We start from the raw sequence: 19,120 nt of genomic DNA, 5'->3' as shown, positions 1-19,120 counted from the left end.
CCCATCATCCCCGTCAGTTCTTCCGTACATTCAACTCCGTTCTCAGGCCCCAGGTTCCTATCCCTCCTCCTTCCCTCACCCCCAACAATCTGGCCTCCTACTTCATTAATAAAATTAAATCCATCAGGTCCGACCTCCCCAAATTCACTCCCCACCCTTCTCCAACCCCGCAGCTCTTATCACTCGCTGCTACTCTCCCATCCTTCCCAGCAGTATCCTCAGAGGAGCTCTCTTCCCTCCTCTCAAGTGCTACTCCGGCCACCTGTGCTTCTGACCCCATTCCCTCTCATCTCATGAAAGCTCTCGTTCCGTCCCTTCTCCCCTCCTTAACTTCCATCTTTAACCGCTCACTCTCCACTGGTTCCTTCCCCTCTGCCTTCAAACATGTCCATGTCTCTCCCATCCTAAAAAAAACCTCTCTTGACCCCACCTCACCTTTAAGTTATCGCCCCATCTCCCTCCTACCATTTCTTTCCAAACCCCTTGAACGTGTTGTCTACACGCCCTGCCTCGAATTCCTCAACACCAACTCTCTCCTCGACCCCCTCCAGTCTGGCTTCCGTCCCCTACATTCCACGGAAACTGCCCTCTCAAAGGTCACCAATGACCTCCTGTTTACCAAATCCAACGGCTCATACTCTATCCTAATCCTCCTCGACCTCTCAGCTGCCTTTGACACTGTGGACCACCCCCTTCTCCTCAACACGCTATCCAACCTTTGCTTCACAGACTCCATCCTCTCCTGGTTCTCCTCTTATCTCTCCGGTCGTTCATTCTCAGTCTCTTTTGCAGGCTCTCTCTCTCTCCCATCCCCTTACTGTGGGGGTTCCCCAAGGTTCAGTTCTTGCTCCCCTTCTGTTCTCGATCTACACTCACTCCCTTGGTGACCTCATTCGCTCCCACAGCTTCAACTATCATCTCTACGCTGATGACACCCAAATCTACATCTCTGCCCCTGCTCTCTCCCCCTCCCTACAGGCTCGCATCTCCTCCTGCCTTCAGGACATCTCCATCTGGATGTGTGCCCGCCACCTAAAACTCAGCATGTTCAAGACTGAACTCCTTGTCTTCCCTCCCAAACCCTGCCTTCTCCCTGACTTTCCCATCACTGTGGACGGCACTAAAAATCTTTCCCCTCTCACAAGCCCGCAACCTTGGTGTCATCCTCGACTCCGCTCTCTCATTCACCCCTCACATCCAAGCCATCACCAAAACCTGCCGGTCTCAGCTCCGCAACATTGCCAACATCCGCCCTTTCCTCTCCATCCAAACCGCTACCCTGCTCGTTCAAGCTCTCATCCTATCCCGTCTGGACTACTGCATCAGCCTCCTCTCTGATCTCCCAACCTCGTGTCTCTCCCCACTTCAATCCATACTTCATGCCGCTGCCCGGATTTTCTTTGTCCAGAAACGCTCTGGGCATGTTGCTCCCCTCCTCAAAAATCTCCAGTGGCTACCAATCAATCTGCGCATCAGGCAGAAGCTCCTCGCCCTCGGCTTCAAGGCTCTCCATCACCTCGCCCCCTCCTACCTCACCTCCCTTCTCTCCTTCTACAGCCCAGCCCGCACCCTCTGCTCCTCTGCCGCTAATCTCCTTACCGTGCCTTGTTCTCGCCTGTCCCGCCGTCGACCCCCAGCCCACGTTATCCCCCTGGCCTGGAATGCCCTCCCTCCCAACATCCCGCCAAGTTAGCTCTCTTCCTCCCTTCAAGGCCCTACTGAGAGCTCACCTCCTCCAGGAGGCCTTCCCAGACTGAGTCCCCTCTTTCTTCTCCCCCTTGTCCCCCTTTCCATTCCCCCGTTTTACCTCCTTCCCTTCCCCACAGCACCTGTATTTATGTATATATGTTTGTACATATTTATTACTCTATTTATTTATTTATTTTAGTTGTACATATGTATTCTATTTCTTTTATTTTGTTAATATGTTTGGTTTTGTTCTCTGTCTCCCCCTTCTAGGCTGTGAGCCCACTGTTGGGTAGGGACTGTCTCTATATGTTGCCAACTTGCACTTCCCAAGCGCTTAGTACAATGCTCTGCACACAGTAAGCACTCAATAAATACGATTGATTGATTGATAGACCAAGCTGCTTCTCTATGACATCATGGCACAGATCGGGCTTGTTGCCAAGGAAAAGAATTTCAGGGAATTCCTCTGGGATTGTACTTGTCTGAGGTGCATCTTCTCCCCAGGCACTACACCCCGACGCCTCAACCAACATCCTCCTCCTAACCTTGCTGACCCAAAACTCCCAGAAGGCCTGAGACAGGGAATGAAAAATATCTAAGCCAGTTGGACAAAGGTGCCGATCCTGAGTGCAGCGATTATTCTAGGAAGGTGCGAGGGCTGAGGGAGGGCTGGTGGAGGGCTCTCCTCCACCAATCAGGATGACCCATGAAATCCCACAGTACAGAATTGACACTGTCGTAAAGGAAAACTAGATTCCGTAGCCCCGAGACCAGTCATCAAAAATGGAAAGCATCTCCTTGAGTGGATGTCATCACAGGTGCCAATTCTCAAGTGGAACCTTACAAAGTTGTGACAGTGAGAAGCATTGTGGCCTAGTAGAAAGAGCCCAGATCTGGGAGTCAGAGAACCTGGGTTCTAATACCTGCTCCGACACTTGTCTACGGCGTGATCTTGGGCTTACTGTTTCAGCCTCCTTGACTCCTTTCTTTCATTCAATCCACATATTCAATCCACCACTAAATCCTGCCGGTTTCACCTTCACAACGTAGCTAAAATCCGACCTTTTCTCTCCATCCAAACTGCTACCACGTTAATCCAAACTCTTATCCTATCCCACATATATTATTATTTCAGCCTCCTTGCTGACCTCCCTGTCTCGTTCCTCAACCCACTCCAGTACATACTTCACTCTGCTGCCCTGATCATTTTTCCACAAAAATGTTCAGGCTGTGTTTCCCCTCTCCTCAAGGACCTCCATCCACCTCCTCATCCAATCACCTTGCCCCTTACTACCTCACATCACTACTCTCCTACTGCAGCCCAGCCTGCACACTCTGCTCCTCTAATGCTAATCTTCTCACTGTGCCTCAATCTCATCTATGTCACCGCTTGCACCCTAGCCACGTCCTGCCTCTGGCCTGGAATTACATCCTCCCCCCATCATAACTGACAATTACTCTCCCTCTCTTCAAATCTTTATTGAGGGCATATGTATTCCATGAGGCCTTCCCTCACGAAGCCTTCTTTTCCCTTTCTTCCACTCCCTTCTGCTTGCCCTGCCTTGATCCCTTTATTCTTCCCCCTCTCAGGCCCACAGAATTTATGTACATATCCGTAATTTACTTATTGACATTACTGTCTGTCTCCCCCTCTAAACTGTTAGTTCATAGAGGGCAGGAAATAGGCCTGTTATATTGTTCTATTGTACTCTCCCAAGCATGTAGTAGAGTCAGTTACCTGGAACAAGTAAGGGCTAAACAAATATCATTCCAAAAAAGTTCACTGGGAATGTAAAACTTTCACACAAACAGGCCATGATGAAAATGGGATGGGAACTGAAATGATGAATGCAAAAGTGAGGCATGCTGAAGAAAGTCAAAAAGAGCAATGAGTTCAGGACGTTCAGAATTTTTCTCAGTCCAGTCTCAGTGTGCTGGCATTGCAGGTCCAAAAGAAGAGAGGTAATCAGAATGATGAGAATAATAAGGAAGCAGTATGGCCTAGTGGATCGAACCCAGGCCTGGAAGTCAGTGGACCAGGGTTCTAATCCCGGTTCCACCACTTGTCTGCTGTGTCACCTTGGACAAGTCACTTAGCTTCTCTGGGCCTCAGTTACCTCATTGATAAAATAATAATTGTATTTGTTAAGCGCTTACTAGGTGCCAAGTACTGCACTAAGCACTGGAGTGAATTCAAGCAAATCGTACTGGACAGTCTCTGTCCCGTGTGGGGCTTAGAGTCTCAATACCCATTTTACAGATGAGGTAAGTGATGCAAAGAGAAGTGAAGTGACTTTGCCCAAGGTCACACAGAAGACATGGGGTGGAGCCAATTTAAGAACCCATGACTCCCAGGCCTGAGCTCTATCCACTACACCATGCTGCTTCTCATGGGTATTAAATCTGTGAGCCCCGTGAGGGACAGAGACTGTCCAGCCAATTTGCTTGTATCTACCCTTATGCTTAGTACAGTGCCTGGCACATAGCAAGAGCATAACAAATTCATTCATTCATGCAATCATATTTATTGAGAGCTTACTGTTTGCAGAGCACTGTACTAAGCGCTTGGGAAGTACAAGTCAGACAAATGTAGAGACAGTCACCCAACAACGGGCTCACAGTCTAGAATACTACTACTACTACTACTACTACTACTACTACTACTACTACTACTACTACTACTACTAATAATAATAATAATAATAATAATTATGTGGAGTACAACCTATAACTCTATCCTGGGCAGTTCACTCCTAAAGTGGGTCCCATTCAGTAGAGTCAGTCTCATAATTCATATGGAATAGCTCCAGCCAGCATCCCCATTACAACTGTCTGGGATGTGGAAGTCAAATAGCTGGGGTTTGCTCTCTGAGGAAAAATTCTGGAATGGACACATGATAATCAGATCAAACACAGTCCCTGTCTTATATGGAGCTCCCAGTCTGAGGGAGCTGGAGAACAGATATTTCATTCCTGTTTTACACACGAGAAAACTGAGAGATGGAGAAGTGAAGTAATGTGCCCACGATCACACAGCATGTAGGGGGCAGAGTCAATCAGAGGAATAATAGAGGAATTAATCAAACAATGGTATTTACTGAATGCTTACTAGATGCAGAGCACTGTAATAAGTGCTCAGGAGAGTACAATACAAAAGATCTGGGAGACAAGTTTACAACACTTGTTTGTCCAGTGATCGTGACTCCACAGGTGCAGCTTACAAGGCCGTTATTCCTCAGCAGCTGTGATCACAGTCCCTCTGGAAGTCGGGTGAGGGCAAAGAGAGAGAGAGAAAGAAGAGGAGTCTCAGGTCACTTATGCCACCGAAAACAAAGATCATCAGGTGGAACCAGAATCCTTGCATCAGGCAAAAGCACCCCTATAAATATGCCCCCTCGTCCACTTCCTCCTCCAATCCGGAGTGAAGACCTTCTCCATCCAGGTGCTACACCAGTGTGTTGAATGAATCCTCAGAGGAGCCTGAAATGATGAACAGCTCTCTCATCTCAACTTCCCAGCCTCTGGATCAGCCTTTTGCTTTGTGTTTTAGAGCTAGGGCCAAAAGGCTTAGTCTTCCTTGCACTACACTCTTCTCCCTGCTGCATGGTGTCCACTGCAAACTTCCCTGAACCTTGGAGAGAAATTTTTCCAGTGGCTACTAGCAGGATGGAGATGTAGTAATCGGAGGACTCTTCTCTCTGGATGTGATGTTGAGTGGAAAGAGCCCGGGCTTTGGAGTCAGAGATCATGGGTTCAAATCCCAGGTCCTCCAATTGTCAGCTGTGTGACTTTGGGCAAGTCCCTTAACTTCTATGGGCCTCAGTTACCTCATCTGTAAACCATCATCATCATCAATCGTATTTATTGAGCGCTTACTGTGTGCAGAGCACTGTACTAAGCGCTTGGGAAGTACAAATTGGCAACATATAGAGACAGTCCCTACCCAACAGTGGGCTCACAGTCTAAAAGGGGGAGACAAAACCAAACATACTAACAAAATAAAATAAATAGAATAGATATGTACAAGTAAAATAAATAAATAAATAAATAGAGTAATAAATATGTACAAACATATATACATATATACAGGTGCTGTGGGGAAGGGAAGGAGGTAAGATGGGGGAATGGAGAGGGGGATGAGGGGGAGAGGAAGGAAGGGGCTCAGTCTGGGAAGGCCTCCTGGAGGAGGTGAGCTCTCAGTAGGGCCTTGAAGGGAGGAAGAGAGCTAGTTTGGCGGATGTTGGGAGGGAGGGCATTCCAGGCCTGGGGGATGACGTGGGCCGGGGGTCGATGGCGGGACAGGCGAGAACGAGGATTACAATGGGGATTAAGACTGTGAGCCCCAAGTGGGACAGCCTGATGACCTTGTATCTTCCCCAGGGCTTAGAACAGTGCTTTGCACGTAGTAAGCGCTTAACATATGCCATAATTGTTATTATTATTATTATTACTTCAGAGATCTGCCGCTGATCTTTCCCGAGCCCATAGAGTAAATGTTTGTGTTTCCCGGGATGTAGGATGGGTGGGAGTGGAGTGGGAGGTGGCACCATTGGGTGGAGGAGAAAGGAAGGGAAGCAGGCATGGGTGTTGGGGCACGGGTGATATTGACGTCTATAGGCAAGGGTCAGGGGGGCAGAGCCCGGATGTAACAGTTCAGGAAACACAAATAATTCAATCAGTGAATTAGTGAATTAGTGAATTAGTGAACACTTCCTCTTTGGCAGATAACTGTACTAAGCACTTGGGAGAGTAAATCACAACAAAGGTAGCAGGCACTTGGGACTAAGTGCTTAGTTCAGTGCTCTGCAAACAGTAAATACTCAAAAATTACCATGGATTGATTGATTGATTACCCTGTACAGAGCACTGAATTATTTGCTGGGGGTAGTACAATGTAATAGTTTGTAGATCCATTCACTGCCCCCAAGGAGCTTATAGTCTAGAGGACTCAGAATGTCCAGGTAATTTGTTGGAGTCAGAAAGAGATTTCATAACAATCAAATCCCTCCTTTACTTACTCTGTTCCTCTAGACTGTAATCTCACTGTGAGCAGGGAACGTGTCTACCTATTCTGTTGTATTGTACTCTCCCAAATGCTTAGTACAGTGGTCTGCACACAGTAACTGCTTAATGAATACCACTAATTCATTGATCCATCTGTCAGCATCTATTAGAGAAGCAGCATAGCATAGTGCATAGAGCACGGCCCTGGAATTCAAGAGATCATCGGTTCTATTTCTGGCTCCACCACTTGTCTGCTGTGTGACCATGAGCAAGTCACTTCACTTCTCCTGGCCTCAGTTACCTCATCTGTAAAATGGAGATTGAGATTGTGAGCCCCAGGTGGGACAGGGACTGTGTCCAACACAATTTTCTCGTTTCTACCCCTGCACTTAGTACAGTACCTGGCACATAGTAAGCGCTTTAAAAAATACCATCATTATTAATTTTCGTCATTATTGCTGTTATGCTGTTATGTGGATCTTCATCCTGTTGCTTTCCCTGGCAGCATTTCCTTACAAGGTCACTTTTTACATCAAGCAGTCACCAGTCCACACCCACAACCTCCTCCATCATGACTGTTGTATTACCCTCTCCCAAGCGCTTAGTACAGTGCTCTGAGCACAGAAAATGCTCAATCAAAATCACTGATCGATTGACTCACCCACATACATTAGTTTGTTGTCTCCTTGCAGCTTTCCCTACCAGAGATACGAGAAAGGCTTGGGCTCACTTCCTATTTCATTCATAGTGCCTGGGGTTTTTCTCCTCTGTGCCCTTGTCATACTGCTGTGAGACCATTCAACACACGATTTTTTTCAATGTCATATTTTAAGTGCTTCTGGTTGCCAGACACTGAAAAAAGCCCAAGCAAATCAGGTTGGACACAATCCCTTTGCCACATGGTGCTCACTGTCTTCATTCCCATTTCACTGATGAGGTAACTGTGGTAACTGAGACCCAGAGAAGTGAAATGACTTACCCAGGGTCACAAAGCAGGCAAGCGGTGGTAGTGGGGGATTTGAACCCAGGTCCTCTGAGCACCAGGCCCGAGTTCTTTCTGCTATACCTTGACACTTCAGTGCTGTCTCCCATCATCCCCATTATAGATACTTCACCAAACACTACCAGGATCTCCTGGCTCCTGGCTCCAGCACTTGTTTACCGTGTGACCTTGGGTAAGTCACTTCACTTCTCCTGGCCTCAGTACCTCATCTGTAAATACTAATAAGTATGCTGCTAAACACTGTTCTAAGCACTGGGGTGGATACAATTTAATCATGTTGGACAGACCCTGTCCCACATGGGGCTCACAGTCTTAATCCCCATTTTACAGATGAGATAACTCAGGCACAGAGAAGTAAAGTGACTTGCCCAAGGACACACAACAGACATACGGCAGAGGCAGGATTAGAACCCATAACCTTCTGACTCCCAGGCCCTTGCTCTATCCACTAAGTCATGCTGCTTCTGTAATGGCGATTGAGACTGTGAGCCCCATGTGGTATAGAGACTGTGTCCAACCCAGTTTGCTTGCATCCACCCCTGCACTTATTACAGTGCCTGGCACATAGAAAGCGCTTAACAAACACCACAATTATTAACATTATTAGTCCCATTATCCATTCTGTAGATCTTCTCCTGTTGCTTTCCCTGACTGCATTTCCTCCCAAGGTTACTTTTGGCTTCAAGCAGACCCCAGGCTGCACCCATGGCCTCTTCCTTCAGGACTGCTCTATTGTACTCTCCCAAGCAACTAGCACAGTGCTCAGCACACAGAAAGTGCTCAATAATCAAAATCTTTGATTGATTGACTGACCCACATAGATTATTTTGTGGCTTCCTTGCAGCTTTCCCTACCAGACATTCGGTGAAGGTTTGACTCACTGCCAACGTCCCTCATAGTGTATCCAACCCAGATCCTGGTACATAGCAGGTGCTCAAGAATCATCATCATTATTATTATCATTATTATTAGTGTATGGGGTTTTTCTCCTCTGGGCCCCTGTCCGCTGTGCCCCTTTGCCCCTACCATATAACAATTCAACCCACTTTGTTTTTTCCAGTGGTATTTGTTAAACACTGCCTGGGTGCCAGGCACTGCCTGGGTGCCAGGTCACTGAGAAAAGCACAAGCTAATCAGGTTGAAGACAGTCCCTGTCCCACATAGGGCTCACTGTCTTCATCCCCATTTCACCCATGAGATAACTCAGTCCCAGAGAAGTGAAGTGACCCACCCAGGTTCACATGGCAGGCAATTGGTGGTGGCAGGATTGGAATCTAGGTCCTCTGTTTCCATGCTTTTTCTGCTTCACCCAGACTTTTCAGTGCCATCTCCCATCCTTCCCGTTGCAGATACTTCACCAAACACTACCAGCATCTCATGGCCCTGATGTTTTCTCTGGAGGAGATCAACTAGGAACCCAGCCTATTACCCAATATTTCTCTGGGCTTCCACGTCTTCAGTGTACACTTCCAAAGAATGACATGAATAGAGAGTTCCATGACTCAGCTCTCAGGGAGATCTGGAACAGTTCCCAACTACGGCTGTGCGATGGAGCGGTGGGACAAACTGCTGGCTGTCATAGGAGGAATGTCATCAACAGTGTCCATGACTGGTTCCTGGCTGCTGGGACTCCATAAGCTCCCACAGGTAAAGAGTCCCGACGGCTAGAGGCAGACCATTGTTAGGTTGTTGTTGTTGCTGTTGGTTGTTGTCATTTTATGGTATTCATTAAGCCCTTTCTATGTGCCAGCCACTGCACTAAGCACTGTGCTATCGACATATCCAGGCAGGGAAGTACTTTGAAGGAGCCGAAATCCATGAAATAGACGTACATCTTTGCCCAAAAGGAAAAAGGAAGACTGCCTGTAGACTGTAAGCCGCCTCTGGGCAAGGAGCCTTGTCTACCAACTCTATTGTATTCTCCCAGATACAACTTATGCACACAATTCCCCAAATACAAACTAATCAGGTTGAACAGAGTCCATGTCCCACATGAGGCTCACTGTCTTGATCTCTATTTTACAGATGAGGGAACTGAGGCACGGAGAAGTGAAGTGACTTGCCTGAGCTCACACAGCAGACAGGTTTCAAAGCTGGGATGAGAACTCAGGGCCTCTAACTCCCGGGCCATTGTGCTTTCCACTAGACCATGCTGTTCCCCTAAGCTGGGAGCTACTCCCTACTCCCTCCCCACATCTGCCTAGAGTTCTTCTCAAATTCACATTCCTCCTAAAATCCCACCTCGTCCAACAAATCTTTCCTGGTTGATTTGCCAGATCCTTGAGTGTTATCATCCACCTAGCCAATTCTAAAACTTATGAATATATTCAATAATTAAGAATTGCGGTATTTGGTAAGTGTTTACTATATGCCAGTCCCTGTTCTAAGTGCTGGAGTAGATACTAGGTAATCGGGTTGGAAATAGTCCCTGTCCTATATAGGGCTTACTGTCTTAATCTCCATTTTACAGGTGAGGTGTCTGAAGCACAGAGAAGTTAAGCGACTTGCCAAATGTTCCACAGGTGACAGACGATGGAGCTGAGAATAGAACTCATAGTCTCTTGACTCCCAGGCCCGGGATCTGTCCACGAGGCCATTCTGCTCGAACTCACAGATAGGCATGCACTGAATTATTTATTTGGACCATCTGATTGTAAATGTCTTCTTCAATTCACTTTCCCTGTTACAATGTAAAAGCAGGGAATGCGTCACTTTCTTTATAATTATAGTACTTGGTAAGCGCTTACTATCTGTAAATCACTATCCAAGCACTGGTGAGATACAAGATGATCAGGTCAGATCCAGTTCCTCACCCTCATCAGGATCCCAGTCGAAAAAAGAGGGTGAACAGGTTTTGGATCCCCATTTTACAAATGAGGAATCGAAGCGACTTGCCAAAGGTCTCTGAGCAGGCAAGCAGCAGAACTGGGATTAGAACCGAGGTTCTCCAACACCTAGGCCTCTGCTCTTTCCACTGCTCCTCAGTAGTATTTTAAACTTCAAAAGTGCCTAATAGAATGCATCACACTAAAGGAAGCGGAGCTTAACTAGTATCGATTTTCCGATGATCCATGAAACATCCTCAGGCATGGACTACTTCAAGGGATCCAGCAACAATGAATTGGACTGTGTTCTTTTGCCCAGGATGGTATAGGGTGACCCCTGTAGACTCCAAGCTCCTTATGGGCTGGGAGTCTGTCTCCCAGCTCTGTTGTACTCCCCCAAGAGCATAGTACAGGGCTTTGCACCTAGTAAGGACTTAGTAAATCCCATGAATTGATTTATTAATTTGGGAACATGGAATGATGAGTTATGCCTATCCATATATCCACTCCAGAGTCCCCTCTTTCCCCGACTCTGTCTTCCGTGTAGATCTGCTATGGCCCAGCGGTCCCCACTCTCAGAGATAAGGCCCGATTGCTGTCTCTCTAACAGATCTCTGCAAGTTCCCCAGATCTGCCTTCGGGAATGGTCCATCTCATGAAACATTTTCACTGGGTCTGGCTTGACCTCTTGGTTACCGATTACGTTTGAGGGCAGATATTCACCATGGTCCTAATGGAGGACATAGCCAAGAATGGTATCTGTGTGTCTTATGTCAAAAGAGTCGACCAATACTTTGCTGAAGGTGGACTTGCCTCTGACTGTAATCTTAGTCAAACGATTACATCATCGTCGAATGTGGTCGCTGCTTATGGGCATATATTCTCTTTATTGAAAATTGTATATTGTATGGACCAAAGCCCTGTTCTTGGCAAAGTCTGAGTAACTACCTCCAACTAGGATTTTACAACAAATTCCGTTATCAGAAATACACCTCTTTCCAAGGCTCCTTGTCATTTTCAGGCCATAGGAAGGAGATACCGAGTTTCAGGGATTTTGAATAGACCCTGAACCCTCAGAAATATCCATAGGTCATGTTTCTACGGTCTTTCTGGTATTGGACCTTTGATTGTCCAGATCCAGAGAGGCTTGATTCCCTGTGAATGTGTGATTTAAACGATACATTCAATCAATCAATCAATCAATCAATCGTATTTATTTAGCACTTACTGTGTGCAGAGCACTGTACTAAGCGCTTGGGAAGTACAAGTTGGCAACATATAGAGACAGTCCCTACCCAACAGTGGGCTCACAGTCTAAAAGGGGGAGACAAAGAACAAAACCAAACATACTAACAAAATAAAATACATTGATACATTGGAAGACAGGCCCTTGGACCTATGGGTTATGAACCTGTCTCCCCAAAGTTACATAATGTGCAGCGCTGTTCACCCCATAGCTCATGCCCTCCACCACGAGATCTGGGCAGCAAGTGACATGGCGACTTTGGGAGTTTGGCCAAGTCGGATTCCTCATCTATGGAAGGTAATTCTCTCCTTCCTCCCTCGCTGAAGCCCAGCTTAAGGAGACTCTTGTCCACTCGTGGCCCTTGGCAACCAGAGTCCAGTTATTCGAGTTCCTGGGTATCATCTGCATGGTTTGGGCCGAGCATGGCCAACTCAGAGTCAGAGGATACTTCACTTTTTTGTCTTAAAAAACATTTAATTTAATTTACTTATATAAAAGCAGCATGATGTAGTGGGTAGAGCACGGACCTGGGAGTCATGGCTTCTAATCCTGGCTACGACCCTTGTCTGGTGTGTGACCTTGGGCATTCACTTCTCTGTGCCTCAGTTACCTCATCTGTAAAATGAGGATTGAGACTGTGAGCCCCACATGCGACAGGGACTGTGTCCAACTCGATTTGTTTGTGCCCAACCCAGTCCTTAGTACAGTGCCTCGTAGTTAGTAAGTGCTTAAAAATATCACAATTATTATTATCATTATCATTATTATTTGTTAAGCACTAACTATATGCCAAGCACAGTTCTAGGTGCTGGGGAACATAAAAGCTAATCAAGCTGGACCCAATCAACATCCCAAATGGGACTCCCAGTCTTAATCCCCTTTGGACCAGAGAAGTGCAACGACTTGCTCAAGGTCACCCAGCAGACAAGAGGTAGAGCCGGTATGAGAACCCAGGTCTTTGTGATGCCCAGGCCCAGGATCTAGCCACTAGGCAACACTGCTTCTTTGGTGACTTCAATCAATGGTGTCTCCTTCTCCTAGCTCCACGTGTCCCTGAAGGATGCTCGGGCTCACACCAGCACTGGTGAGTAAGTCTATTTGGAAGACCCCGGCTGGGCAACAAGTAGGTTTGACGTTCTGAGCTATCGGATTTTACAGAATGGCACCAAAGTCTACATCCAAGTAGGAGAGTTCATGCTCCTGGCTCCAGCTGGCCACGATTTCACCATCAGTGAGCAGAGGACAAGTTGGGATGGGCTGTTTTCTTAGGTAATGAAGGAAGAAGGGGTAGGAGGAGGAGCAGGAGGTGGAAAAGGAGGAGGAGGAGAAGGGTGGGAAGACGTTCATTCAGCAACAAACAACCTCTGGAGTTGCTTTCTTCATAGCCATTTCCACCATGTTGTCAAGATCATCACCATGGTCCCGGCCTTCAGAGCTACTAGGCCGGAGAGCAGAAGGAGATTATGTTTGTGTAAGCCCCTTCCTCCAAGTGGGCAACTGTGTCGTCTGGCTGGGAATCTGTCCCCCAGTCCCAGACATGGATTTGGGCAACTGAGGCTGCAGTCATCATCGTCCAGTGCAACGGGGTCTTTGCCACCACCTTCTATTGAGACCTGGCCAACATGGGATTCCTGGACCCAGTCTGCCTCACGTTGTCCTGTCAAACCAGGAAGCAGCCCGACAGCCTCAATGAGGCCTATCCATGCTAGTATCCAATTCGCCCTCAGTCCCTCAGCCCTTCAGTCCATATCCGTCATTTATTTTAGTGTCTATCCTCCGCTCTGGCCTGTGAGCTCCTTATTGGCAAGAGTATGTCTTCATTTATTCATTAAACCATATTTATTCCGTGTTTACTATGTGTACAGCACTGTACTAAGAGCTTGGTAGAGTACAGTATAACAATAAACAGACACATTACCTGCCCAGAATGAATTCTAATCCTACCCATTGTACCCTCCCAAGTACAGAGCTCGGTATACAGTAAGCACTCAATAAATGCTTTGATTGATTGGCTGACTGAGGAGGCGTTATTGGATGAGATCCCATATTGTTATCTTGAACTAGAAGCCAGCAGGGCTGTACAAATGGATGAAATGAAAGGATGAGACTCCATTGGCTTCAAAGCACTCAATCAACTCACCCCCTCCTACCTGTCTTCACTGATCTTCTGCTACAGCCCAGCCTGGACACTCTGCTCCTGTGGCAACAGCTTACTCACTGTGCCTCAGTTTCATCTATTTTGCTGCCTACCCCTATCCCACATCCTCCCTTTGGCCTGAAACTCCCTCCCTTTCCATATATGCCAGACCACCATTCCGTTCACCCTCTCAAACCTTATTAAGGTCACTTTTCCTGAACAAAGCCTTCCCTGATTAAGCCATCGTTTTCACCAGTACCCTCTTCCTTCTGCATTGTTTATGCATTTGGATCTGTGCCTTTTGGACATTTGATATTCATTCATTAATTCATTCAATCTCATTTATTGAGCACTGATTATGTGCAGAACACTGTACTAAGTGCTTGGGAGAGTACTGTACAACAATAAATAGACCCATTCCCTGCCCACAACGGGCTTACAGTCAAGAAGATGGGGGATGGACATTAAAATAAATAAATAAATAAATTACAGGTATGTACCTAAATGTTGTGGGGCTGCGAGGAGGGATGAATGAACGGACCAAGTCAGGGCGACGCAGAAGGAAAAGGGAGAAGACGAAAGGGGGGATCAGTTAGGGAAAACCTCTAGGAAGAGCTGTGCCTTCAATAAGGCTTTGAAAGGGGAAAAGAATAATTGTCAGATTTGAGAAGTGAGGGCATTCCAGGACAGAGGCAGGATGCGGGCAAGGAGTTGGGTGTGAGATAGATAAGAACAAGGTACGGTGAGAAGGTTAGCATTAGAGGAGTGACGTGTGCAGGCTGGGTTGTAGTAGGAGAATAGAGAGGTGAGGTAGGAAGGGACAAGGTGATTGAGTGCTTTAAAGCCAATGTGGCGGTGTGGAGTTGGAGGATAGTGGTGATGTGGAGGTGGCTAGGCAACCACTGGAGTGTCTTGAGGAGCGGGTAAACATGTCCTGAATGTTTTTGTAGAACAATGGTCCAGGCAGCAGAAGTATGGACTCGAATGGGGAGAGATAGGAGGCTGGGTTGTCAGCGAGAAAGCTGACACAGTAATCCAGGCAAGAAAGGATGAGTGATTGTATTAACGTGGTAGCAGTTTGGATGGAGAGGAAAGGGCAGATTTTAGCAATGTTGCGGATGTGGGACCAACAGGATTTAGTGATGGATTGACTATATGGGTTGAATGAGAGACAGAAGTCTAGGATAACACCAAGGTTAAGGGCTTGTGAGACAGGAATGGTGGTAGTGTCGTCTAGAGTGATGGGAAGGTCGGGGGGTGGACAAGGTTTTGGTGGGAAGATGAGTTCAGTTTTGGACATGTTAAACTTAAGGTGAGAAGAGGACATCCAAGTAGAGATGTCTTAAAGGCAAGAGGAAACATGAGACTGCAGAGGGAGAGCAATCAGGGCTGAAGATGTAGATTTGGGAATCATCTGCATAGAGGTGGTAGTTGAAGCCATGAGGACAGATGAGTTCTCCAAGAGAGTGTGTGTAGATGGAGAATAGAAGAGGACCCAGAGCTAAGCCTTGATGGATTCCCACAGATAGGGGCTGGGAGGCAGAGAAGGAACCCGCGAAGGAGACTGAGAATGAATGGCCAAAGAACTAAGAGGATAACCAGGAGAGGACAGGGCCAGTGAAGGCAAGGTTGGATAATGTTCCAGGAAAAGTGGGTGGTCGACAGTGTCGAAGGAACCTGAGAGGTCGAGGAAGATTAGGATGGACAAGAGGCTGTTGGATTTGGCAAGAAGGAGATTATTGGTGACCTTCGAGAGGGCGGTTTCTGTGTAGTGGAGGGGACGGTTATTCGTACCACAGCCTTTATGGACATATCTATGCATTATGTACGAAAACGTGAATTTTTCTAGTAATGCCTGTCTTCTCATTTAGACTGTAAGCTCGTTGTGAGCAGGGAATGTGTTCACCAACTCTATTTCCTTTTTACTCTCCCAAGCGCTTGAGTGCTCTTGTCACAGTAAGTGCTCAGTAAATATCACTGACAAGTGAGTCAGTCAATCATATGTATTGAGCGTTTACTGTGTGCAGAACACTACTAGATGCTCGGGAGAACGCAACATAGTATAACACACCCATTCCCTGACTGCAGTCTAGAGGGAGAGACAGACATTAAGAAAAATCAACTACAGACATATATATAGGGCTGTGGTGCTGGGAGGGGGTTATGAATAAAGGGAGCAAGTCAGGGTGATGCAGAAAGGATTTGACACAAGGAAAATGAGAGCTTAGTCAGGGAAGGTCTTTTATAGAAGTGCCTTCAACAAGGCTTTGAATGGGCGGGAAGAATCATTGCCTGTCAGACATGAGGAGGAAGAAAATTCCAGGACAGAAGTGGAACATGAGCGAGAGGTCAGTAGCAAGGTAGACGAGATTGAGGTACAGTGAGTAGATTGGCATCGAAAGAGCCAAGTGTGTGGGCCGGGTTGTACCAGGAGAGTAGCAAAGTAAGGTAAGAGGAAGCAAGGGGCTTAAGTGCTTTGGGGTCAATGGTAAGAAGTTTCTTTTTGATGCAGAAGTGGATGGGCAACCACTAGAGTTTCTTGAGGAGTGGGGAATCATGGACTGAACCCATTTTGTAGAAAAACGATCCGGGCAATAGAGTGAAGTATGGACTGGAGTAGGGAGAGACAGGAGGCAAGAAGGGCAGCAAGGAGACTGATTTGGTCATCAGAGCAGGTTAGGGTGAGTCTCTGGTTTAACGAGGTAGCAATTTGGATGGACAGGAAAGGACAGATTTTAGCGAAGTTAAATCCATCACTCCATTGGTGGATCAATCGTTTGATTGATTGTTCTATAAAGTGCCTAATGCAGTACTCTGTCCGCAGTAACTGCTCAATAGATCCTACTGCGATGAGGAAGACTGTTCCGAGCTCTGATTGAACTCACTGTCTCCTGCCCCTATGAAGGGAGTAAAACGTTGCCCTGGGATTTCTATATCATTTCCTCTCTTCACCCCTTGCCCCTGAGTCCCAGGGAGGAAAGCCTCAATGCCCTGCCTATCTCCCACTTCCCCTCCTCGTGCAGATCCCCCACTCCATGTGTAGCGAGAGCTGCCGGCCGGGATTCAGGAAAACAGCTCAGGAAGGGAATGCTCCCTGCTGCTACGACTGCGTGCCTTGTATGAAGGGCGAGATCAGCAAACAGACAGGTAGGTGTCCACCGAGAATCATGTTCCCGGTCAAACAGCGGCGGGTCAGGCAGGATAGTCCAGGAGAGCTTTCTGAGAGTGCGAAGTAATATTGATAATAACAAAAATGAGTGTGATATTGTTGTGACATTTCAAATTATGTGATATGTGAATTACTGTGATAATTATTATGGGTTTACTAGGTGTCCAAAGAAGCACCAGGGCCTGGTGGACAAAGCACAGGCCTGAGTGTCAGAATCTTTGCTCCTCCACTTGTCTACTGTGTGACCTCGGGCAAGTCCCTCCACTTCTCTGGGCTTCAGTTCCCTCACCTTCCAATTGGGTATTAAACACCTGTTCTTCCTCCCAGTTAGACTGTGAGCCCGATTTGGGACGTGATGATTTTGTATCTACCCCGGAGCTTAGTATATTGATTGGCACATAGTAATCACTTAGCCAGTCCCACAAGTATTCTTATCTGAATCTTAGTCTTTGCCAGAGGCACCAAGATGCTTGGAGGATGCCTTTTATGGTTTCTGTTGAGTGCTTACTATGTGCCAGGTACTGTACTAATCCCTTGGATAGATACAAGCTAATCAGGTTGAACACAGCCCAAATCAGGTTGAACACAGCCCATGTCCCATATGGGGCTCACAGGGTCAATCCCCATTTTAAAGATGAGGTAACTGAAGCGAAGAGAAGTGAAGTGACTTGCCTAGGTTCACAAAGAAGAAAAGGTGGCAGGGTCGGGATTAGAACCCAGGTCCTTCTGACCTCCAGGCCCCGGCTCCATCCATTAGGCCAGGCTGAAGGTGGGGGACTTTGGGACACCCAGCCTTCTCGGTGCCCTATTGTCTCATCAGGGTTGGGCTCCTGCCTGACCCACAGCCTTTGGAATTGGGAGGCTTCCCTCATTCCCCTGTTAATCAATCAATCAGTGCTATTAATGAGCACCTACCAGGTGCTGAGCTCTGTACTAAATGCTTGGGAGAGTACAATACAGCAGAGTTGATAGACACGTTCCGGTCATTTGAAAGCAGCTCTCCATTCAACTAACTGTCCTGGTTGTTTTCTGTATTTGCACCTCCATTGTGAATTTCCCTCGTCCAGGGACTGGAACCTCATATGTCATACCAGATAAGGTGTGAAATTCCATATACTACCTTCTGTTATGGATCAATGCATCAAGTGCTCCCAAGATGAATTTCCAAATCCTCAGACAGATCAGTGTACCCCAAAAGCGGTGGTCTTCCTTTCTAACAAGGAGCCTTTGGGAATGGTTCTGGTGTCCTTAACCCTTTGTTTCTCTCTCCTCACCGCTCTGGTTTTGGGGGTCTTTATCCACCACCGAGACACCCCCATAGTGAAAGCTAACAACCGCAATCTCTGTTACAACCTCGTCACGGCCTTCCTGCTCTGCTTCCTGTCCTTCCTGACCATGTTTAGCCGCCCCGGCCCGGCCACCTGCCTCCTTCGTCATACAGCCTTCAGAGTCACCTTCTCCTTGGCCATTTCCGCAGTATTGGCCAACAAGGTCACCGTGATCCTGGCCTCCAGGGCCACCTGGCTGGAGAGCAGAATAAGGACGTGGCTGTGACCAGGGCACCTTCCTCTATTGTCTGTGTCTGCTCCCTCGTTCAAATGGGCATCTGCATGGTCTGGCTGGGAACCTCCCCCCGATCCTCTGACGAGGACATGGTGACCAAGGCCGGGGTCATCATCGTCCATTGCAACGAGGGCTCCACCACAGCCTACTACTGCATCCTGGTATAAATGCGGCTTGTGGCCCTGGTCAGCCTCACAGTGGCCTTTCTGGCCCAGAGGTTGCCGGGCAGTTTCAATGATGCCAGGTTCATCATGTTCAGCATGTTGGGGTTCTGCAGCGTCTGGGTTTCCTTCCTGCCCACCTACCTGAGCACCAAGGACAAGGCCATAGTGGCCGTAGAGGTCTTCTACATCCTGGCATCCAGCACTGGGCTTCTCGGCTGCATCTTCGGACCCAGGGTCTACGTGACCCTGCTGAGGCCGGACAGGAACACCAGAGGGCGGTTGCTGGGGAAGCAGGTGAATCCTTAAATGGGGCACAATCA

At 47.4% G+C, this 19,120-nt stretch overlaps 1 pseudogene; it reads left to right on the top strand.

Moving 5' to 3' along the window:
• Positions 1 to 6,642: 6,642 nt before the first annotated feature.
• Positions 6,643 to 18,627, top strand: LOC119923182 (annotated as a pseudogene).
• The last annotated feature ends 493 nt before the right edge of the window (positions 18,628 to 19,120 follow it).

The sequence above is a fragment of the Tachyglossus aculeatus genome, unplaced genomic scaffold, assembly GCF_015852505.1.
Source record: "Tachyglossus aculeatus isolate mTacAcu1 unplaced genomic scaffold, mTacAcu1.pri scaffold_152_arrow_ctg1, whole genome shotgun sequence".
Lineage (NCBI taxonomy): Eukaryota > Metazoa > Chordata > Mammalia > Monotremata > Tachyglossidae > Tachyglossus > Tachyglossus aculeatus.
The sequence above is the reverse complement of the archived record's forward strand: the minus strand, read 5'-3'. Positions and strand labels throughout refer to the sequence as shown.